This window comes from Phascolarctos cinereus, unplaced genomic scaffold, assembly GCF_003287225.1.
Source record: "Phascolarctos cinereus isolate Bilbo 61053 unplaced genomic scaffold, phaCin_HiC Scaffold_2;HRSCAF=192, whole genome shotgun sequence".
In the NCBI taxonomy this organism is placed as follows: Eukaryota; Metazoa; Chordata; class Mammalia; order Diprotodontia; family Phascolarctidae; genus Phascolarctos; species Phascolarctos cinereus.
In genome coordinates, this window is record NW_027555625.1 from 43,284,417 (window position 1) to 43,308,542 (window position 24,126).

The 24,126-nt window shown below is 44.3% G+C and overlaps 1 protein-coding gene across 1 annotated transcript in view; it reads right to left on the reverse strand.

Annotated features, from left to right (window-relative positions):
• IL34 (interleukin 34) overlaps window positions 1-19,591 on the reverse strand; it is a 57,077-nt gene extending 37,486 nt beyond the window's left edge. Inside the window, 1 exon segment of the mRNA XM_020963674.2 lies at window positions 19,460-19,591. The gene's annotated coding sequence lies outside the window, so the exon portion shown is untranslated.
• Between the last annotated feature and the right edge of the window lie 4,535 nt (window positions 19,592-24,126).

The window sequence follows — 24,126 nt, forward strand, 5'->3', positions numbered from 1 at the left end:
CCAGGGGGTTTTGGTTTGTTTGACTGATTTTTTTTTTAACTGTGCTGAACTGGACAGATTACATGTGCATAGCTGTAGGCATTATACTGGACTTGCCACCCCCAGCTAGGACGAACACTCTCACCCCTTGCTAATACTGACTTGGAGTTCAGTGGGCAAAGCATAGGGCAATCAACCAATTGACAAATATTTATTAAATGCCTACTATGTTCTAGGCACTGTGTTTACAAAGAAAAAAAAAAAATCATTTCTGCCCCTTGAGGAAGAGCCTGCAATGGATAAATTTACAGTCTAGAGAAGATATGGGGGGGACCCACCTTCCACCAAGCAGACAGGAGCCATGAATCACTGTTTCTTTCTTTTTCTTTTTTCCTTCTTTCATTTTAATGGAATATCTAACACAGAGGCAATCCCAGGTCAAGCTCCATAACCTGCCCTAGACTTTGTGGCCAGGTCAAGGTTCATTGGAGAAAAGGCTAAGTCATGATAAGATAGAGGAAACCAGAGTCCAGCTTGTGATCAGAAATGTGATCAGATGCAGCCAGCCTTCAGCATCCTTCTCCCACCCCCTTCCTACTTCATACCTGAAAGCTGCAGATGGGAATGGGGGAAGGAGAGAGTGAGGCAAGAACGTTCAAAGGCCAAAGGAAGACCGAGAAGACATCGTTTGGTAACACGTACATTTGTGAGTTCACAGAGGGTAGCAAGCTAGCCTTCCACATAGCTCATACAGTTCCCAGATCGCTATTTATGGTAGAACATTCTAACAATAAACTGTTACAAAAATTCCATTAGAATGGAAGCGACTTGAGGGCAGGGACCCTCTTTCCTTTTGCTTATATGACCATCCCTAGCATTTTAGCCCAGTGACTTGCACATAGTAAGCACTTGATAAATTCTTGTTGAATTGAGAAATGCTAAATTACCACAAACATATTCAGCCAGCCCCATCCCTAAAGTTCCACAGAACCACTCCTACCAGATAGCCTTGAATACTCATCAGAACCAGCCCCACCCGGCTCCCATCCCTATGCCCCTCTCCTCTGGAGAAAGCTGGGACTGGAGAGTCCCAGAAGGTCCAGTGCAGGCAGCCAGCCACTGAGAGAATGCCTGCCAGCCTATGCCATAAGAGCTGCAGGAAAAAATTAAAATTAAAAACATTTTAAAAGCTCACTTCTGCTGTTAGCCCGGGCTCTCAGAGGCGACTCCAGTCAGTTCCTGTCCACACCTCCCACACCACAGGGCCCACAAAGGCCCATCAGGGAACTAAGTACTTTCCAAGAAGACTGTTCTGGACAGCTAGTTCCCCCTCCAGCTGAGCTCCTGCCTCCTCTCCTGAGCTGGGAAAGGTTTAGGCTGCAGAGGACTGTCTGAGGTTTAACCAGACAAACAAGTTGGCATACTTCAAGGCCTAATGGAGTCATTTCCAGGAATCGAGGCAACAGAAGGCAGGGTTTGTAGCACCCAAAGCATCTCTTTTCCCAGGGCTAGGAGTTAATTAATTCCAGACAGACCTGTTAGAGAGTATTTTCTGTCTGCTCATTCCAACCTGAATATGTTTAGAGGATAACCCAGGAAGCATCATACTTAAAGAACCATGCTGGCTACCTAAGGATTTCAGGTTAATCTTTTCCTTTCCCCTCCTCCCAATTCCTTCCTCCTACTTTCCAATCCCCTGCAGGAGTTCAAGACTCTGACAAAACTGCTCTCTGGTCCCGCAGTCCCTGGGTCTGAGCATGACCTACTTCAAGGATTCTGATGATCTGCAGGGGAAAATCCAGGGTTGTGCCCTCCCAGGATAAACATCAGTGTCACTGAACCAATGCTGTTTCTACTTGTCTGCCTCGTTTTTACTCTTGGACCTGGAAGGAAAAGCTTCCTTGTACTACCGGGGTATTTGCTCTGGCAGTTCCAATCGCTCAATAAACACTTATTGAGTGCCTGCTACGTTCCAGGCATTGTGCTAAGCTCTAGGCAAAAAAAGAGGCAAAAGACAGTTCCTGTCCTCAAGAACATAAAATAATCTAATGTTGATCCTTTGACAGGCTAGGTCTGAAAAATGTTCAGTAACCAGTTTTGTTGACTGTGTTCCCATTCATCACGCCCTCCCCCCAAACATGTCTTAATCTGAGCCCTGAGTCTATCACCTCTGTCAGGAAGTGGGAAGCATGTTTCATTATGGATCCTCTGCCAGCGTATTTGGGCACTGTACTGATCAGAGTTCTTAAAGCCTTCTGAGCTGTTTGTCTTTACGGTGTTGCTAGTGCATAAATTGTTCTGGTTCTGCTTACTTCACCTTGCATTAATTCTCTCAAGTCCCTTGGTTTCACCTAAAGTCTCTCCATCATTTCAGCAGGATGTTCCATTACATAATTTGGCAGCAAGGTGGCACAGTGGAGAGAGTGCTGGACCTCGAGTCAGGAAGTTCAAATCCTACACCTCTGACACTTATTAGCTGTATGACCCTGGGCAAGTCACTTAACCTCTCCCTGCCTCGGTTTCTTCATCTGCAAAATGAAGAAAAACTATAACAGACAACATTACATGGAAAGTGTATTTGTGATTTCAGAAGATGAAGGTTATTACCAACAGTGGAAGATCAAGGAAAGGGCCTCCTAGAACTTCTAATCCAATCCCAACTTAAAGTCTGAATTGAGTTTTAAAGGAATTCAACAGGGGGAAAGAAGGGGGAGTACTTCCAGGCACAGAAGAGACCAAAGGCATTGAGGCAGGGGGCATATAGCATATTCAGGGGGACAGAACTAGTCTGGCTGGAAGGGACTTTAGAGACGTTCTAATCCAATACTGTCATTTTACAGAGGGGGAAATTGAGGTCTGAGGTTGGGTTAAGTGACTAGACTGGGGTGGGGAACCTGTGGCCTTAAGGCCACACAGTAGCCTTCTAAATCCTTAAGTGTGGCCTTTTGACAGAATCCTTAAAGGATTTGTTGTGTAAAATTTGGAGTCAGCCAAAGGCTGCACCTAAGGCCAGAGTTCCCCACCCCTGGACTAGACCAAGCTCACAGAGCAAGGTAGTGCCAGAGACAATACTAGAGCACAAGGCTTCTGCCTCCCCATCTGGGGCTCTTATCACACCACACTACTTCACCTCCTCCTTTATCTCAGCTGCCTCTTTGGTAAGATGGCACCACCCTCCCTTATTGGGATGTGGCAATAAATAAACAAACAAACATGAAATAAAAGCAACAGTTCAGTCCGTCTAGACAAAGGATGCTTTATAAATGTGAGGCGCTGGAGATCATCAACAGATATGTGTATGGCACTTCAAAATTTGCAAAATGCTTCACGTACATTATTTTACCACACACCACACATTAGCCTTCACCACAACCCCTTACGATAGGTGTTATAGGTCTGATTATCTCCATTTTATGGATGAGGAAACTGAGGCTCCTAGACCTTAGGTATCACGGCCAAGGTCATAAAAATAGTAGGAGCTGAAAGCAAGATTCAAACCCAGGTCTTCTTGACTCTCTGCCACAAAAGAGTGAGGCAAGAAGTGATTTATTTTTACTAGCTGTGTGACCTTGGACAAGTCACTTAACCCCATTGCCTAGCCAAAAAAAAAAAGTGATTTACTCTGTCAGCACAAATTCCGCCGGGGCTTTCCCATACCAACCTAAATTCCACCAGGGTGAAGGTAGGGGAAACATGATCCCAGAACTCCTCCGGACACAAGGAGAGACACGTGAGCCACTGTCCTATTTGGAGAGATAATCAAGTCTTTTGTCTCTTGTTTTGTTTTCTAGCAGCTGGCACAGAGCAGGTGTTCAAAAACCTATCTTCATCAGCCGTTAACTCTTGCCAGACTAGAGAAGATGCACATTCAGTCTCCGTTCCCTGTGAATCAGCAATTCTAGGAGGCTCAGGGTTCCAACACTTTGTGTCGTTCAGTCATGTCTGACTCTCAGTGACCCCAGAAAACTCATTGGGGTTTTCTTGACAGATATACTGAAGTGGTTTTCCATTTCTTTCTCCAACCTGTTTTCCACATAAGGAAACTGAGGCAAACAGGGTTAAGTGACTTGCCCAGGGTCACACTAAGTTGCTGTCTGACATTCTATGTTCCATCCAAACTGGTCTAACAGCTGTTCCCTGAACTCAGTGCTTCGTCTCCCACCTTTGTGCATTTGTACGAGCTGTTCCCCATCCTTCAAATGCATTCCCTCCTCATTGACACTTCTCAGAATCTTTAGATCTTCCTTCAAGTCCCTGTTGAGGTACCCACTCCTCCACGAAGCCTTCCTTGATCTTCCAGTATCATTTCCTCATTCAGGTTACTTTATATTTATTTAACGGCATAAATGTTCCACATACACAAACACTCTGTAGGTATGTCTCCATCTCTGTCTCCGTCTCTCTGATGGACTAGCTCTAAAAACTGTCCCTTTAACTGCATGTCATAATCAACAACAGACATTCTTCACCTACTTGGTTTTCTCCAGTGTGGGTTAGGCCAAATTCTTTTGCATGACTATGTATGTCTACAAAGCGACTCTACAACGTTGCAGAGCTTGATAGCAATCAATCAACATTTATGAAGTGCTCACCAGGCCCTGTGCGACTCCCTGGGGACACAGAAAGAGACAAAAGACAGACACTGCCCTCAAGGAGCTTACAATCTAATGATGTCATCTGTAAAGAGGATGATTTGGAGAGCCTCGCCACCTCTAGGAAGTTGGGGGGTTTTCTGGGGTTTTTCTTTCCAGTCCAGTCTCTGTGCTATATAGTTCCTTCATTACCAACCTTTGGGAAGCATACATCTCCCCATGTTATGCCTAACTTGACATTTATGATCAGAGAGTTGTCTTATTCTATCTTTTCAAAGAACCTTGAATCATTTTTATGGATGGATGGCAAACACTACAAATGACAAGAGTAAGGCCTAGAGAGCTGGGCCTGGAAGCAGGAAGACCTGAGCTTCAAACATTAGCTGTGTGACACTGGTCAAGTCACTTAACTCTGTTTACCTCAGTTTCCTCATCTATAAAATGATCTGGAGAAGGAAATGGCGGACCACTTCAGTATCTTTGCCAAGAAAACCCCAAATGGTGACACAAAGAGTCAGACGTGACTGAAAAACAACTGAACAACAAATGTTGTTACATTAAACTAAATTCTGTTTTTCCCAAAGGAGAAGGAATCTGGCCTAGCATCATTGTTATTTCTCAAGTTCCTGGCTCAATTTAATTAAATGTAATAAACATTCATTAAATACCTACAGTATACTTTTCTGGGCCTCAGTTTGCTTCTTTATAAAATCAGGGGGGTTGACTAAGTGACCTCTGAGATTGCTACCACCTCTAAATCCTATGACTTTCCATGGAGTCAGATGCTACCAAGTTCAGATAAGACCTGGCTGATGCCTCAAACACGATTTGACCCCGCCCCCACCCACTGCCCTCAATTTCTGATCAGTGAAGACCCTATATACCTCCCAGCTCAGCACTCAAATTTGTTCTCTCTGTGAGTTCCAAGCTGCAAGGATTAAAAAGCATGGCACCTACAACTGCTCTCTGGCAGCTGCCCCAAGTACCTGATGTGATCAATCACCATCTTCAATGAATGCTTGGCACTTGGTGCCCCCAGGAGCTTCATCTTTGGAGTGGAAACAACACTCAAACATGCTGACAAGCTACAAGTGATGGGCCATAAATAAGCAGGTGTTGCCCACACATACAGAGAAACCTTGTTGTAATATTAAATTTGTATTGCTGCATTATGTCATTATGACATATAATATAAATAATTAATTATTATTATAATAATACAAAGTGTCCTTAAAGTCTTAGTGTAGTTTTAAGCTATGAAAGCTTTTATTATCATATTATATGATAATATAGTACCATAATAGTATTATATATACTGTATCTCATATATGACAATATTATGACAGATTTGTGTATTATATTTCACATGATTATAATGTTACTATAATAACCTTGTGCCACAGACCTTGAGGGTAGTATAATAGATTCTCTCCTCACCTCCACCTCTTAGAACTCCTAGCTTCATGGGGCAGCTAGGTGGCTCAGTGGATAGAGCACTGGCCCTGAAGTCAGGAGGACCAGAGTTCAAATCTGGCCTCACACCATAAAAGCACTTTAGATTGTTACTATCAGCATAAAACTGAACTTCATGTGCTTTCTTATTTAATCAAGAATACTGTATCTCTTTAATCTATGCTTGCACTTTACTTAAAAATAGTATTTTATTTTTTTCCAATTATGTGTCAAGACAATTTTTAGCATTCATTTTTACAAGATTTTGAGTTCCAAATTTTTCTCCCTCCCTCTCCTCCCCTCTTCCAAAATTGGTAGGCAATTTGATATAGGTTATACATGGACTATCACGTAAAACATATTTCCATATTAGTCATAGTTGTGAAAGAAGAAATAGATCAAAAGAAAAAAAACATGAAAAAAAATAAAGTGAAAAATTATGCTTCCATCTGTATTCAGAGTCCATCAGTTCTTTATCTGGATGTGGAGAGTTTTTTCTTTTGTGAGTTCTTTGTACTTTGTCTTGGATCATCACGCTGCTGAGAAGGGCTGACTTCATAGCTGGCCATCACACAGTGCTGATATTGTGGGCCATGTTTTTCTGGTTCTGCTCATTTCATTTTGCATCAGTTCATACAAGTCTTTCCAGGTTTTTCTGAAACCTGCCTGCTCATCATTTCTTATAGCACAGTAGTATCCCATTACACTCATATACTACAGCTTCTTCAGTCATTTCCCACTTGATGGGCATCCCCTCAATTTCTGATATTTTGCCACAACAATAAGGGTTATTAATAAATACTTTTGCACATGTAAGTCCTTTCCCCTTTTATATGATCTCTTTGGGATACAGACCTAGAAGGGGTATTTGCACTTTACTTTTGGTGCACTTAAATGCTGCCCACTTAGAGATGGACGAACTATCCTGCTGGTAAATCCTGTGGAGTTCTCGTTTTTCATTTAGCAGCCTCTGAATTTTCCTATCATTTTTGTCAAACCAGTCTTGGTACTCGTGCATGTTCTGACCCTGCTGAGTAAATGAGATACTGAACACTGAATCTCTGAAAGCTGCCTACTCCTTTTCTCCTCCTCCTTTGCCAACTGTATATTGGTTCAGCTTTCCCTCCAAGTTGGCAATGACCTCTTCACCTCAGAGAAGCACTCTAATCTGTTGACATTAAGTCTTCTGGTAGCTGTCTTGCCTTGGGGCTGCCACTTTTGTTGAATGCAAAGATTTAGCTTGGAGAGGATAAGTCTATGATCAGTCCAGCACTCTGTGCCATACATCCCCTTCCTCACTCTCACATCCCATCTTGTCTTTTCTCCTTACAATGGCACCATCTGTTAAATGCCAATGTTTTCTATGAGTTTGCATCCACGTAATTTTATTGTATTTAGGTAAACAGAAGACAGTGTTGGTGATGAGAAGGCCATGAGAAGCACAAGTCTTCAGAGTAAGTGACTGTGGCTGTTCCCAACTCCATTTCTCCCAAGGACTTCCTGCCAAGTTTGACAGTCAGTGTCTACTCTGGCATTAAAGTCACCCAAAATTATAAGCTTATCCTCTTTTAGCACATTGATGATGAGGGTCTCTAGGTCTTCATAAAATTTAGGCGAGGCCTCTCCTCACCTAAGTGTGTAAGAGACATCTAGCTCAGCCTTGAAGGAAGCTGGGGATTCTTTTTGTTTTAGGCAACTGGGGTTAAGTGACTTGCCCAGGGTCACAGCTAGTATCAAGCATTTGGTGTGAGGCCGATTTGAACTCTGGTCCTCCTGACTTCAGGGCCAGTGCTCCATACACTGAGCCACCTAGCTGCTCCATGAAGCTAGGGATTCTAAGAGGTAGAGGTGAGGAGAGAATCTATTATACTACCCTCAAGTCTGTGGCACAAGGTTATTATAGTAACATTATAATCATATGAAATATAATTATAATATACAAATCTGTCATAATTTTGTCATATATGAGATATAGTATATATAACATTATTATGGTACTATATTATCATATAATATGATAATAAAAGCTTTCATAGCTTAAAACTACACTAAGACTTTAAGGACACTTTGTATTATTATAATAATAATTAATTATTCATATTATATGTCATAATGATATAATACAGCAATACAAATTTAATATTACAACAAGTTTCTCTGTATGTGTGGGCAACACCTGCTTATTTATGGCCCATCACTTGTAGCTTGTCAGCGTGTTTGAGTGTTGTTTCCACTCCAAAGATGAAGCTCCTGGGGGGCACCAAGTGCCAAGCATTCACTGAAGATGGTGACTGATCACATCAGGTACTTGAGGCAGCTGCCAGAGGGCAGTTGTAGGTGCCATGCTTTTTAATCCTTGCAACCTGGAACTCACAGAGAGAGCAAGTTTGAGTGCTAAGCTGGGAGGAGGTATATAGGGTCATTAAATACCTACAGTGTACTTTTCTGGGCCTCAGTTTGCTTCTTTATAAAATCAGGAGGGTTGACTAAGTGACCTCTGAGATTGCTACCACCTCTAAATCCTATGACTTTCCATGGAGCTTCAGATGCTACCAAATTCAGGTAAGACCTGGCTGATGCCTCAGACAGGATTTGACCCCACCCCCACCCATTGCCCTCAATTTTTGATCAGAGAAGGAGCTTCGTAAGCAATCACTGAATGAATGAATTACTATATAACAAGGTCCCTAGGCCTGAGGTTTTAACCTTGGGTTTCACCAGACTGCCACAGTAGTGCAGGATCCAAAAAAAGGTTAACCTTCGCTCTGAGGAATATTTTTTTCTGGATCTTGGGCTTCATTCCCACACTGGGTTTTACTCTGGTTAAAAATTATTCGGTTTCTCTTTTCCAGAAATTCAGGTAATTAATAATTCAGTTCAATATGCATTTATTAAAACACCCACATACAAGGTGTTATGCGAGGCATAACAAGTCATTGGCCTCAAGAAGAGAGTATTTTGTTGTAAGATACAACATATAAACAAACAGGCAGATACAAGATAGTCTGAGGAGAGATGGAATTAACAATTAGGAAGATCAGTCAGTCAGCCAATCAAAAAGTATGCATTTAATTCTTACAGGGCAGCTAGGTGGCAACATAGTGCATAGAGTGCCCCAGGGTGGGGGTGAGGAATTGAGTAAGGGGGGGATTGGAGTCAGGAAGACATCTTCAAATCTGGCCTCAGGCACTTATTAGCTGTGTGACCCTGGGCAAGTCACTTAACCCTCTTTGCCTCAGTTTCCTCATCTGTAAAATAAGCTGGAGAAGGAAATGACAAACCACTACAGTATCTTTGCCAAGAAAACCCCAAATGGGATCACAGAGTAAGACACAACTGAAAATTGACTGAACAACAATAACTCTGTGCTAAACAATGAGAACACAAAGAAAGGCAAAAAAACCATCCCTGTTCTCAAAGAGCTCCCAGTCTAATGGACAGGCTTCTATGAAGGACATGGCGTCTAAGGAAGATGCTAAGGAGTCTAGCTGGAACACACCATTTATAAGGGGGAGAAATGTCAAAGGAAGCTAGAAAAGCAGGCTGAAACCCAATCATAAAAGGGTTTGCCCCAGAGGACCCCAAAGCAGACCAGTGAAGCACTGCTGAGAGATAAGGAAGCTCAGAGACCCAACACAAAGTTGGAGAAACATCCATAGCATAAGTCTCTCACTCTGGAAGGAAGGAGGGAAGGAGGGGGGGAAGAGAAGAGAGGAGAGGGGAGAAGAGGAAAAAAGAAAGAAGGGAGGGAGGTGTAGAGAAAGAGGGAGGGAGGGAGAGAAGGAAGGAAAAAAGAAACAAAGAATGAGCAGCAACACACAACAGAACCATCCTTAGAGGGCTAGGAAAAGGTGATTCTGGGAAAGATGGGAGCCATAGAGGGTGGTGAGTCCTAATCCCAAATCTATAATCTCACTGTGGAAGTGACCTCATGCAAGGGACTTTGACAAGAAATTGTTCTTATCGTTATTGTTGTCATACAGTCACTTTCAGGCGTGTCCTGAAATACTGGAATAGCTTGCCATTTCCTTCTCCAGCTTTCTTACTGATGAAGAAACTGAGGCAAACAGAGTTAAGTCGCTTGCCCAGGGTCACGCAACCAGTAAACGTCTGAGGCCAGATCTGAACTCTAAGTACAATGCTCAATCTACTGTGCCACCTAGCCACCTCCTGCCAATAAATTAGGAGGAAGTTATAAGTAGATGGGTTATAATCTGCAAAGATGAAGGAATTGTCTACACCAAATAACAGAGCCTTAAAATACTGAAGCAGGTACACACACACACACACACACACACACACACACACACACACACACAACTCCTCCCCTTCAGAGCGATAGGGAAGTTAAGGACATATGGTGACAAGTCTGAAAAGCCCACTATTCCTTAAGGTTGTTTTACAAGAGTGAGCATTTATATGAAAACTGTCATTGCTCAGGATTCACACACATTCAATAAGCTGCAGTGGCTCCCTATTACCTCCAGAATCAAATATAAAATCCTCTGTGTGGTACTCAAGTCTCTCACAGCCTCCCCTCCCCATTTTTCCAGTCTTTCATACCCTGAGCACCCTCCTCCCCCAGCATCGGCAAAACACTGTGGCGCCTGCTGCTGCTGGCACAAGACACTCCATCTCAGCTCTGGGCATTTTTCCTGGCTGTCCCCCATACCTGGAATGCCCTCCTTCCTCATCTCCTCCTCCTGCCTTCCCTGGCGGGAAACCCCACCTTCTTTCCCGATCCCCCTTTATTCTAGTGTCTTCCCTCTATTGCTTATCTCCAATTTTTCCTGTACATGGACGTTGTCTGTATAGAGTTGGTGTTTATGCTTTCTCCCCATCACACCGAGTTCGCAAGGGCAAACACTGTCTTAGCACAGATGCTGGCACATATTTGGTGTTTAATAAACGCCTATTGACTGACTGAACCCAGTCGCACTACCATCTTCGTTTCTGTTCCCTCCACCTCCTTCCAGTTCTCCCCCTTTCTCCTCTCCTGCTCTCCTGCTAAGCACCTGTCCCCCACCTGAACAAGAAACACATCCTCTGTGTCCTCCAACACAAATAACAAATTAAATTAAACATCATGATGAAAGCTTCCCTGCCTTTCACTTACATTGTTTCCAAAGTGCTTTACCTATGTGAACTCATTTATTCCTCACTGACCACCCTGTGACGTAGGCAAGCCAAGGATTCCTTCATTGCAGCACTCCGTGTATTGAAGACTTCACTGGCTAGGCTAGTATATCTTTCAACAATTTCCTCCCCTCACCAACTTAGCTTCAGGGCTTTCAGGGGTTGCTGTGTTCAAAACAGCCACTACCACCCAACCTGGGGCTAATTTGGTAATAGGCTCCTCCAATCTGAGTGAGCTCAGTCGTTTGATGGGTGCCATCAAATGGGTCATAGGTGAAGCCTTTCATCTACTCAATAAGCATTTACTTAAGTGCTAAATTCTTCTGATATAAAGAAAGGCCCACTGCAATCTATGGTCTAACCTCCAGGAACCCAAAGTCATCTTCTGGCCAAGCTAAAAAATGGAGTCAACTTCGGTGGAGAAGGGAAAGGATTATTATCTTAATTTCACTGATGAGAAAACTGAGGCATACATAGATATGGAGGAGGAGACTGAACAGATTTATTTTTTCTTTTTTAATGTATTTTATAATATTATTTTCCTATTTCATGTAATATCATAAATTTTAAGAGGTAAATAATTAAATTTAGTTGGAGAATTAGTAGTTATCAGTATCTACTGTGAATGCCATATTTATAACTTTTTAAGAGAATTTTAAAACTTGAATAATTCGAACATTCTTTCCTTTGTCTACCACTGATCAGATACATTCAAATAAAGCATGAGACGTTTAAGTGTGCTGCTTTATCTTACAAAGAACAAGTCCAGTATGATGGACCAATTCTGGTTCTACGGGGAAATATATAAGTCAAAGGACATTTTCATTACTTGGGATATGGGCTGGCATTTTTCTTTTCTAGAGCATAAGGTGTTATAATTGGGTTTTTAAAAAAAACAAATTCAGCCTCTTTTCACAGTTATGCCAAAGCCCACAATAAAAGCAGGTCTTTCCTAATGGCTCTGGTTTTCCCCTTCTGGTGAAAATTCTGACCCAGAACTCCCAACCTTGGTTTTGCAACCCTCCAGAGTATCTTAAATTTTCTCAAAGAGTATTAAGAAATTCCCAAGAAATTCTATAAACAAAACTAGTTGTGACTCACTGTCCTATAAAATATATACCATCGAGCTCTTTTCAGAGGTTTGGAATTTTTTTTTTAATTTTCTCTCTAGGTCATCCAAAGAACAGCGGCATGTCACTAGTCCAAAAATACTGGGCCCTATCCACAGGAATTTCCTTGGAGTGGATGCCTAGAGATTTAATCCCCAAAGAAGATGATTAATCGCAAGAATTCTACCTTCATGGATTTGGAAAAATAGGGACACTAATGCACTGTTGGTAGAGTTATGAACTAGTCCAACCGTTCTGGAGAACAATTTGGAGCTATGCTCAAAGGGGTATAAAACTGTGCATACCCAGCAATACCACTACTACGTCTGTATCCCAAAGAGATCAAAGAAAAAGGAGAAGTACCTAGACGTACAAAAATATTTATGGCAGCTCTTTTGGTGGTAGAAAGAATTGGAAACTGGGGGGATGTCCATTAGGCCCATCAGTTGGGAAATGGCTGAACAAGTTGGGTATATGATTGTGATGGAATATTACTGTGCTCTAAGAAATGAAGAGCAGGATGCTTTCAGAAAAACCTGGAAGAATTTACCCGAACGGAGTGAAGTGAGCAGAACCAGGAGAACATTGTACACAGTAACAGCAACACTGTATGATAGATGATCAACTGTGAAAGACTTAGCTACTCTGATCAAGACAATGATCCCCAAGAATTTTAAAAGACCCATGATGAAAAATGCTATCCCCCTCCAGAGGGAGAACTGATGAACTCTGAGTACAGACTGAAGCACATTTTTTTTCACTTTCTTCATGTTTCTTGCCTTTTATTGTTTGCTTTTGTTTTTGTTTTGTGCAACATGGCCAGCATGGAAATGTTTTGCATGATTTCATACATATAAATGATATGTTGCTTGCCTTCTAAATGGGTGGAGAAGGGGTGGGAGGAAGAGAATTTGGAATTTAAAAAAATGTTAATGAATGTTAAAAATAGGTAGGTAGATGAAGAATTCTACCCTTGTGTCCAGTGTTACATATATGCCCCAAATAACATAAATAATGAATTCCCTAAAGCGTTCACATTATTTAAATGAGCATAACATAGCTCTACTGGGCTAGAACCCACTATCATGTTTTACATAATTATAACTTTAGAATAGTGTGAATTCAAATTTATGAAGATTCATCATTCACCTAATTTGGACCTAGCTGTACCTCCTCTAGAGCATGAGACCTCAAAAACAAACAAACAAACAAACAAACAACTCTTTCTTTCCATCAGGTAGCAGAAATAAAGCCAGAAGCCAAGGAAGGTCATTTGTCCTGCCCAGGAAAGTCTGTCCCAACCTCTGCTCTTGGCTGAAGTTTCCAGCAAATCACCTCCCGGGGCCAAGAGAGGCGGCTGCAGGCCATAACACTTACTTAGGGTCCAGTCTCTCCACAGTCAGCCTCTCTCGAATTCACATTCAGGGAGCACTTACCATTTATAGGGAGTTTCTAAGCCTCGTTAAAGCCCCTGAGGACCGGCTTTACTATCATGTATATTTTGCAACAGCATCACTACTAAGCAGTGTCAGCAGATCCTGAGCATATGCTAAACAATTCTTGTCATACATGGCTGCTCGCTGATAACCGTAGTAATAATAACAGCAGCAGTAACTGCAGTAGCAGTAATGGTAGTAAGATGAGTAGTGAAAAGTAGTAAGCTATAGTAATGGTAGTAATAATGATAATATTCTAATAATGATGATGATGCCTCTCATTCTTTTCAAGATACTCTTACAGCTTGGCTTTCCATACACAATTTCATTTGCTCGCCTAGAACAGCCCCAAGAGAGATACAATAGGAATGGTTATTCATGATTCACAGTCAATCAAAAGCAATTATAAAGTATCTAGTCTGTGCTAGGCACTGAGCTAAGCTCTGGGAAAACCAAAACAAAATGCAAAAAAGCCTAGTCCTAATTGGGGAGACAGCCTACGTACAAATCACTACATACCAGACACAGAGTTGATAGAAGGCAGTCTTTTAAGTAAAGGCCCTAGCAGCTCAGGGGACTGGGAAAAGCTTCTGCCCTCCTTAAATTGTCTTTTTTGACATTTTTATTCTGAACTTAAACAACAAAAAAGGGGGGGGGAGCATTTTCAAATACACAACAGAACGCAGAGGTTGCATATGAAGCCATGAATCTCTATGTCATACCACTTGCCCTTTTTTAAGTATATAATAAATTACCCCACATGTCTCTTTCTCAACTTCCTTCTGTTTTCTTGCATGCATTTAAGAAAAACAATGTTTCAATAGGCTTTTTTATTTGCTATCTCTGCCACTAGCCCCCCCCTCCAACCTCCCAACAGCCCTCCAAAAGGAAACAAAACCTTTGGAAACAATCAAGTAAAAGAAATTTCCACATTGGCCAAGCCTCTTTCTGCCCCAAGTCAGCCCCTCTGTCAGGACGCAGATAATGCACTTCATCCTCGGTCCTCCAGAGACATGGCTGGTCATTGCACTGATCACCGTTCTTCAGTCTTTCCAAGTTTTTGTTCTTTCCAATGCTGCTGTCCTTGGGTAAATTGTGCTCCTTCTACACTCATCAGTTCCCATGACCCCAGATTCTCTGCAATCACGTCTTGAGTCATCTCTTAGGTGTAATATTACTTGATTATATTCCTATGCCACAATGTGTTCAGCCATTCCCAGGTTGACGGTCAATCCCCCCCACCAGAAATTAGTTCTTCTCCCCCCAATGTTTACTCCCCCACTCAGGACAAGGAAGACTGTTTCACTTGCAGTCAAACTGAGACATGTTAAAGACCTTAGCTTGAAAAGGCCAAGGCCTCCCACTGCATCCTGGGCCATCTCCAGTTGCCTGATCTATATCTGGCCACTGAACCCAGATGGCTCCAGAGCTGAAAGTGAGGCTTGTGACTCTGCATAGCACTCCCTCACTTAAATCCAATTTACATGCAAGTCATGGCATCACCGCTGTGATATCACAGTCCTTTTCGAGAACAAAGGACAAACAGCAGTACAGCAAAGCAACTTCCCCCTAATGCCCCATCCACCCACTTTCTCCTCCATTGAGTCTGATCTATTTCTATCTCACACTGTTTCACGTGTTCACCATTCTTTTGTTCATCGCAGAGAAATTCGAGGTTCATCTAATGTCCGCTCATCCCACCTCTTCCAACTCTTCTCACAAATCCTGATCATGAGAAACAGAAAGTTCTACCCCCTTCTCCCTCCTTTCTATATTAGTGTATTCCTTTTACCCTTCCTTCTCTTTCCCCACTTAACCACTCAGAACAGGATGAGTCCCCCCCCAGGTCTGAACTAGTCTTAAAGGAAGACAGGGAGTTTAAGGGTCAGCAGTTAAGAGACGAAAGCATTTCGGGTGTGGGGAAAGTCCTAGAGACATAGAGATTGAAGCAAGTGGGTCCTGTAAAGGGCAATGTTGTATTAAAACACTGGAAAAAACAGGAAGGGACCAGATTGTGACAGGCTTTAAATGTCAAACAGATAACACGACCTTAGAAGTAATAGGAAGCCTGAAATTTACTGAATGGGAGGGGAGGGAGAGGGAGGGAGTAGGAGGGGAGATGACTTGACATGATGGGGCCTATTTGTTGTTTAGCCAGTAAGTTGTGTCTGACTCTTTGTAGCCCCATTTGGGGTTTTCTTGGTAGAGATACTGGAGTGGTTTGCCATTTTCTTCTCCAGCTCATTTTATAGATGAGGAAACTGAGGCCAACAGGGTTAAGTGACTTACCCAGGGTCACATGGCTAGCAAGTATCTGAGACCAGATTTGAACTCAGGAAGATGAGTCTTCCTGAGCAGGTGACTTGCCCAGGGTGTGAACTTAGGTATTCTGGCTCCAAATCCAGCTTGCTCTCCACTGCTCTAATCACCACTCCCTTCTTTTTATAAAGAAAAAAATGTATTTTGCAAAACTGTTCCTTTCTTACATGCAAATTTAACCTACGTATGAAGCTCTCACTGGGTCTGGAGTTAGAAGACCTGAGTTCAAATCTGGCCTCAGATACTTACTAGTTATGTGACCCTGGGCAAGTCACTTAACCTGGTTTGCCTCAGTTTCCTCACCTGTAAAATGAGAAGGAAATGGCAAACCACTCAGATATCTTTGCCAAGAAAACCCCATCGACTTGGTCAACTGAAGATGAGTATCAAATGAGTTAATATTTATAAAGCACTTAAGTTTATGATAGGTTTTTTTCTTTTTCTTTTCTCTATTCTGTATTTGTTTTCTGGTGTTTGAGTAAATAAAGAAAAAAAGCATTTTGCAAACCTTAAAATGCTATATAAATGGTAGCAATTTATTATTATTGGTTGTGTTAACAGTCTTACACTTGGCCTGTTCCCCACACTGTCACTATGTTATGGGTTAAAATGGCATTTTGGAGAAGGTCTGGGAACCTCATCAGCATTTGTAACACTGTTTCCATGGATTTCAAGTTCCAAACAATCCACTTTTACAAAGATACTTTTGGAACCTTAGTAAACTGTCATGTGAGAGTGCAAGAGAAGCCTACTACATATATATATCAGGCACTGGGCTAGGCACTAGGGATTCCATAACATTGGGATTATTAGAACCCCAGGGTCCTGGCCTTCCTTCTCCTTCCCTTCCTCCAGGCACCTACTACCACTCCTACCAATAAGTGACAGCAAAAATCATAAAGGTTCACAATTTCTTTTTTACATAATTTTGTAAATTTTTTCCTTTGGATTTTCTTTTTCACTTACTTCATTTTGCTTATTCTGTAACTGGGTTTGTTTGGAGGGGATATAGCCCAAAAAATTATTTGAAAGGGGATGAGGAAAGATAATGATGAAAAGAATATTTTTTTCATTTTCAAATGAATTTGTTAATTAGGGATTAGAGACATTCTCAAAGAGGAGGATGGGAAAACTGAGATCCCAGGAAATGAAGGGGGGGGGAACAAAACTATCTGCCAGCAACCAGTAAACTTTGTCCAGAGGCAAGATTTGGGGGGGGAAGGGAAAGAAAATTGTCCAGAAGCCTTAGTTTCTGAATCTACTTTCACCAGAACAGATATGCCCTGAAATTGCCTGTCCTTGACAAATAGGCCTATCTCGGGTGTTTTTCAGAACTTCGAGGTCTTGAGGTCTTTTCACAACTCCTCCCCCTTCCTCGGCAAATAGCCTTTCCTGATCACACCTAGAAACACTACTCTGGTCCCAAGGGTGTGGTACCAATCTTTAAATGCACATTTAAGTCCTTGCCCCCTGTTCTCCCTCTTCCCCCACACACACACTGGCAAAAAAAAAAAACCTTCAGAATAATACAGAATGGAAGGAAGCAAGGAGCCTCCCTTTCTTCCTAAATTTAGGACTGAGAAACATCCATAATTGCAAATTTCAAAGAATGTGGAGGAGAAATCTCCCCCACTTGCAGAATCCCAGGACTATTCATTCTGCAGAATGAGAGGCAGCCTGCCAAAACAAGGTGACAGCAAAGGATAAACTCCAGGGTTCCACTACCCAGTACCTTGGCAAAAGATAGTGCTAACCGGCTCCTCACCCAGTGACAGCCTAACTCCTGAACCTGGCACCAGGAAGACCTGGGTTCGAATCTCCCCTTCCCCCCCATAGTAACCACACACACACTTATGAGGTACAAGCAAGTCATGGATTTAGGGCCGTGGATAGGGAGGACTTCAAAGGCCCTCCCATCCAACCCCTTCATTTTAATTATGAATTTCTATAGCTCCTTAAGCAAAGGGTCCTTGCAAAGCACCCTACATATACCATCTCATTGGATCTTCACAATAACACTGTTCTATCATTATCCCCATTTTACAGGAGAAGAAACTGAGGCTGAGGGGCTATGTGACTTGCCCAGGGTCATACGACTAGCAAGTGTCTTAGGTGGGATTTGAACCCAAGTTTTGAGGACTGCAAGACCTAGAACTATCCTGTCTATACACCTCGATATGCCCTCGGTCCTTGAGTCACAGCTTCCTGAGGGTCAAATGAGATCGTGGCAAGAAAGCACCCCCAGAAACTTTAATGCGCTATATAAAAATGTCAGTTATTATTCCAGTCACCCAACACTAGCCAGGAAAACGCTCGGGAAGCGCCGCTTCCTCTCCCTTGGTTATGTGCAAGCGCAGTGAACAGAAGCCCCGGCTCGCCCGGCGGAGCGTCCCAGCCAGCCACTGCCCTCCCCCAGCGCACGAGTCTTATCTGTACTCGCAGAGCGGGCTCCAAAGCGTGCACGCACTCACCGATAGGCAGGGGCCGGGTGCCGGCTGGCAGACAACTGCCCGGCCTGCCCCTAACAAGCTTCCTGCCACCCTCCCCGGGCGGGGCTCTCCGGACGGCTCGCTCAGTCACTGTCGCTCGGGCAGGCACTGGGCAGACTAGGCACGGCCGACGGAGGGCGAGCTGAACTAGCAAACACCTGTCTGCACGTGGACGGGCGGGGCCGCGTGGGCTGCACCCGCCCCCAGTCCTTCCCACAGACCCTAGTGGGGCGCAGCGCCCGAAGCACCTTCGCCTCCGCCCCACAGCCTAGAAGGCAGCAGCGCAGTCCCGACGCCCGAGTCGCGCAGACACCACCACTTTCATCAATCGCCCCGCGCCCCTTCAGGGCCTGGCCAGGGGCCAGCCCTGCTTATTCACTGCTGCCCCTAGACGCCCTGGGAAACAGGGCGAAGAGGGAGAACGGGACCTGGCTGGAGCGCGGGTCCGGGGATCCTGGAATCATCAGCGCCCCGCTCCCCAAGCTCTTACGTAACCGGCAGTGAGACCCCAAATTACGCGGGCGTCGCTCTCAGCTCCAGCAGCGGCCGCTCGCGGGGCTTCTTTACCTTCGCCAAATGCCCAAGTAAGGGGGCGGCAGAAGTCTGGCTGCCCCTCGACTAGCTGGAGCCCTTGCCCAAAGGGTGATCGTGGGCTGCGGATCCGGGCAGGGTAGGGCCACTTGCAGCCCCACCTGGCAGGCAACTCGCCCCAGCTTGGTTCACAGAGCTGCACGGCGTGGCATGGGTTTCCCCTCGGTCCCCCAGCCCTGCCCAGCTCGGCTCAGCGCGGCTTCAGAGGCTCCCCACCGGATGCCCAGGGCCAACTCTTCCACTAGTCCCTGCGGTTCCTCCAACTTGGCTACAGACACACATGCACATCCATGCACGGGCAGGCTTGCCCACCCGAACTTTAAGCGCAGCACTGCACCTCGGCACGCACCGCTTACCTGGGCTGCGCCGGGCGCAGCCGGTCTCACTAGCTGCTCTGAGTCCGTGCCCGCTCCGCGCCGCGGCCGTGCGGCTCGCCTGCCTGGGCTCCAGGGCTCCTCGTGCTGTCTCTCTCTTCCCCACCCTTCCACCCACCCACCTACCGCCCCCCCACTCGCCGGTCACGCGCCTTCAAGCGCGCGCCTCCCTGCCCTCCTGCAGCCCGCCCGCCCGGCGCTGGCGCTGACTCCCGCGAGGGTCTCGCATATTCGTTCCCAGGCTTCGCTTGCCACGCAGATGACTCAGAGCCGCGGTGCGTGGTGGCAGCGGCAGCATCAGTCGGAGCCAGAAACCCTGAGAATTCCCGGAAAGCGGAGGGGAATTCTTCCCCAGGGCTCAGAAAAACGCCCTTGAAAGGAGGACCATCCATCCCGGAGATTCCAGCGATGTGGGTTGCAGCAGCTATTCGGGCATCATCCAGAATGTAGTTTTCTGCGTGTGTGGGTAGCATTTGCCAGCCTGCTTACACCAGACAAGGCCAGGCTGGCAGAGGCAATCTCTCACTCCCCGTCTTTGTAGCCGCATTCCGGCAGCTGAGGATTTTCAGTCTAGAGTTGGAAAGGACCTCAGTGACCATCTAATTCAGCCTATTTCACGTGTAGCCCAGGTCCCACCCTTTTTTAGTGCTCCCCCGTCGTGAAGGCACAAACAGAGATTCCCACCTGTCTGGCAGGCTTCCTCCTCCTGAATATCTTCTTGGCAGTAATGATAACAAAGGGTGGTACCAAAGTGGCAGAAGGTGGTGCCCAAACGGGCACCTCGTTCCCCTTACCTCCTGAATGGGGGAGCACCTGACTAGCTGGGTACCTGCTTGGCAGAGAATCAACGACAGATCACCCTTTGTCAACACCCCGAGGCAGGGGGAAGCTCTCGCTCGAGTCCAGATTGGGAGCTTCTGGTTTGTGCCTGCTTTCTTTGCACTTCTTCAACAACAAAGAATTTTCTTCATCATGGTGTTGTTCATGTAGCAATGAATGGTTAGGGAAGATAGTGAAGTGTCTGGAATTATTCAACAACTTCTTGTCCCTCACTCCATTGCTTAACTCTTTGCCTATGGATTTTCCTCAGGTTGAAAGTAACCTTAAAGGATCTGTAATTCCCTTTACTTTTTGGTTAGTTTGAGCCTCCAGCCACAGGCCGCTCTTCCGGAAAAACATCTCAGAGTTAGATCTGTCTCTTCCCTGAAAACACTCTCCCCCCGCCCTACCCCCATTCAGTTTTTCCCAGGTTTTCCCAATGAGTACAACCTCAGTAAGCAATTGCTGGTGGTCACCACTGTTTAGAAAGACAAACTAAATATTTAACAGAAAGGTAAATTTTTCCTCCCCCAAACCCCATAGGAAAGGCTTCAGGACTCCACTAAGGAGTTTAAAGAGATTTGGGGTGGGGGTGGGGCGAAGTTCACCTCTACAACTTCTGTCCTCACATGTCTCCTGTCAGGCCCGAGTAACCTCTACCGCAGGGTTCTGTCCCTTTGAAGCCATTTCCGTTTTTGAGCATCTCTCATCTCCTACAGTTATCCTTTCTCTGGCTCCTGGCTTTTGCTCCTATGATCAGATTTCCTCTTAGAAAAAAATTTTTTTTAATTTAAAAAAAAACAGATTTCCTTTTGGAATCTGTCTCCTGGACTCAGGGAACTGACTTTTAAAGGTCACCCTGAGGCATTATCTAGTTATTCCTTTTCTGAGTCATTTGAGAAACCATTCTAACCTCTGGGATCACCTGGAGTGGCTGGATTTTACAGCTCATTTGACACCTGTTTAAGCAGCCCCTTCTCTGTGATTAGGTCAGTGAAAAACCAATTCCTTTAGGCAAGTGTGAGGAAACTAAGGCCCAGGGAGGTGGGAAATGACTTTCTCAAGGCCACCAGTAAGACTCAGAAATAGAATTTGAAGCCAGGTCCCAAACAGGCTAAATCAAATCTTAGCAATCATCTACTCCAACTTTTATAGAGGAAGAAACAAGTTCCAATTAAACCAAGATTTATTAAGCACCTACTGTATACAAAGCACTATGCTCCTTGCTGGAGATATATAGACAAAGAAGAAAGTTCCCTAATTTCAAAGACCTTATTTTCTGGGGTGGGGGGGGAAGGGAGAGGAGGTGACCCTTCCCTCCTCAAATTACACGGATAATTATGGTCCAAGGAAAATTGAGGAGAGAGCATTAGCAACTTAGGGGATCAGGAGATAAGGTGACACCTAAGCTGAGCCATGGAAGGAATCTCAGGATTCTTAGAAGGGGAGGTGAAGAAGGAACACAAGACAAGATGGCTTATTGAGTTCTATTTTAACTAGAATATAAAATGCTTGAATGAGAATGGTGTGACATAAAGTATGTAAAGGCCTTCAGATATCAGGCTGAGACTTTTGTATTGTGCCATAGAGGAAATGGGGAGCCATTGAAGACTTTTGTATAGGGGAGTGACAATAATTAGACCTGTGTCAACTCGGTGTTTAAGTGGCTTATCCAAGACATCAAAAAATTACAAAATTGAAGAATTAGAAGGGACCTCAGCAGCCTCCAGTCCAACCCATCCATGAAATTAATCCCCCCTATAATATAACCAACAAATGGTCATCCAGCCTGTGCTGGAAGACTCCCAAGGACCCAACATCCTTCAAGGCAACCACTCTACTTTTGGACAACTCCAATACTTAGGAAGCGCCTGACACCAAGCTCATATTGGCCTATTTTAAATTTCCACACTTTTTGCTGCTGGTTCTGCCCCCCATGGCCAAATGGAATGACTGGAAGAGCTAAGATTTGAACCCAGGTCCTCTGATGCAAGTTCTCAATACAGTTGTTGCTTCCCCATCAAGACTATTATGGTTTCAATATATCACAGGTCAGCATAAGAAATTAAATGGGAATTTTGCGGATGACACAGAAATAGTTCAGAAACTCAAAAATGCATGAAATATATGTACAGTATTGTATAATATCAACATATTTTATCTTTTAATATCATAATAATTCAGATTTCTTTGGTATGAAGGGAGGACCAAAAAATTTTATGTGGATTCTCCAGGTCGTGGGGGCACCCCTAACCCCCGTGATGTAGAAGAGGTAACTGTACAATGCTCTTCTCTTCTGTACCACAATTAACTCCTTCATATGGCAATTTTGCCTGTCAATTCCAACCTTCCCCCCCCATATCACCATCCCTGCTCTTACAAAATTTCAAGGACAGTCATGATTCCAGTTCAGCCAGGCAGAGCTGAAACTAGGAATTCCAGGACATGGTTGTAGAGAGGGCAAATTTGGTTGCAGAGAGGGCAGACCTGGAGAGAGATCTTTATGTCCAAACCTTGGGACATAAAAAGATGTTGGGAAAACCATTGCTAGATTAGACATCTGAGGAGGGGAAAGGATGGAACCTGGCTAGGGAAAGCTCACCTTGGGAACAGGAAGGGATTGGGATCCCACTTCAGTTGAACAATCCCAATACTGACATAGACTCCATACATCTCCTGTGCAAGGTGAGTCATGTGACTGTTAGCCTAGAAACACAGTAATGGAATCGGCCCTGGTAAGAGATGAGGAGTGCATAGGATTATGGACCCCAAGCTGGAAGGGATCTCAGAGATGATCTAGTCCAATCCCCCATTTTCCAGATGAAGAAACTGAGGTCTAGGGAGATTTAGGGATTTCCTTAAGCTCACGAAAGTAGTAAGTATCAGAGGCAGAATCTGAACTCAGATCCTCTCACTCCGGAGCCAGTGCTTTTTCCACTGTACCAGGCAGACCCCAAGAGTGGAGTACACTACTGTGGACCCTGAGGCTGGTAACTGCAGAGCAGATGAGAGGGCGGGGGCATAGCCCCTGTTAGTGCCTTGGGAGGAAATTCCAATTGCCTAACCCTAATTACAGCTCTGTAGTCAGGTAGTAGAAATGATTAGCCAAATACTTTGTGATAGTCATCAGGGATTTGGGAAACTGAAAACATTTTTTTTCCCTGACTGATTCAGGAATGTCCCAAGTTGAGGACAAAAGGAAAGGCTGAATTCTTGGTGAACAGAGAAGCTTTGTTTGAAAGATTTTGGCCTCAGCATGCTAGACTGTGGGGTCCAATGGACATATTCAGGAAGCCAGGAAACCCAAGTTCAATTTTCAGCTCCCCCACCGACTTGCTATGTGATCCAGGGTAAGTCAACAAGCATTGTGAAACACCTACTGTGTGCCAGGCATTATGTTAAGTGCTGGAAATACAAGGCAAGGCAAAAATATTCCCTGCCCTCAAGGAGCTCATGTATAAGAGAAGAAGCCAATATGCAAACGATTATGTCCAAATAAGATAGAGGAGATACTCTCAGAGAGGTCACTAGCATTAAGTAGAGCAGGAAAGGCTTTCCTCACAGAGCCTCAGTTTCCCTACCTGAGAAATTGAGAGCCTTACTTCATAATATTAGACCCTCTGGGACATCGATAAGCATGAAGTAGATAGTGTCTGTAAGGCTCTCTGTTGCAAAAAGGCTTTGGGAGCAAGAGGTCTTGTTCTCCTGTTGCTACTTTGAAATTGTTTTTGGCCTTATACCTCTTTTCTTTATTTTTTCCCCTTATTCAAACGGTTGTAGCCTGGGTCAGCATCCTTCAAACCACATCTGGTTTTGAATAAAGCTGGGAC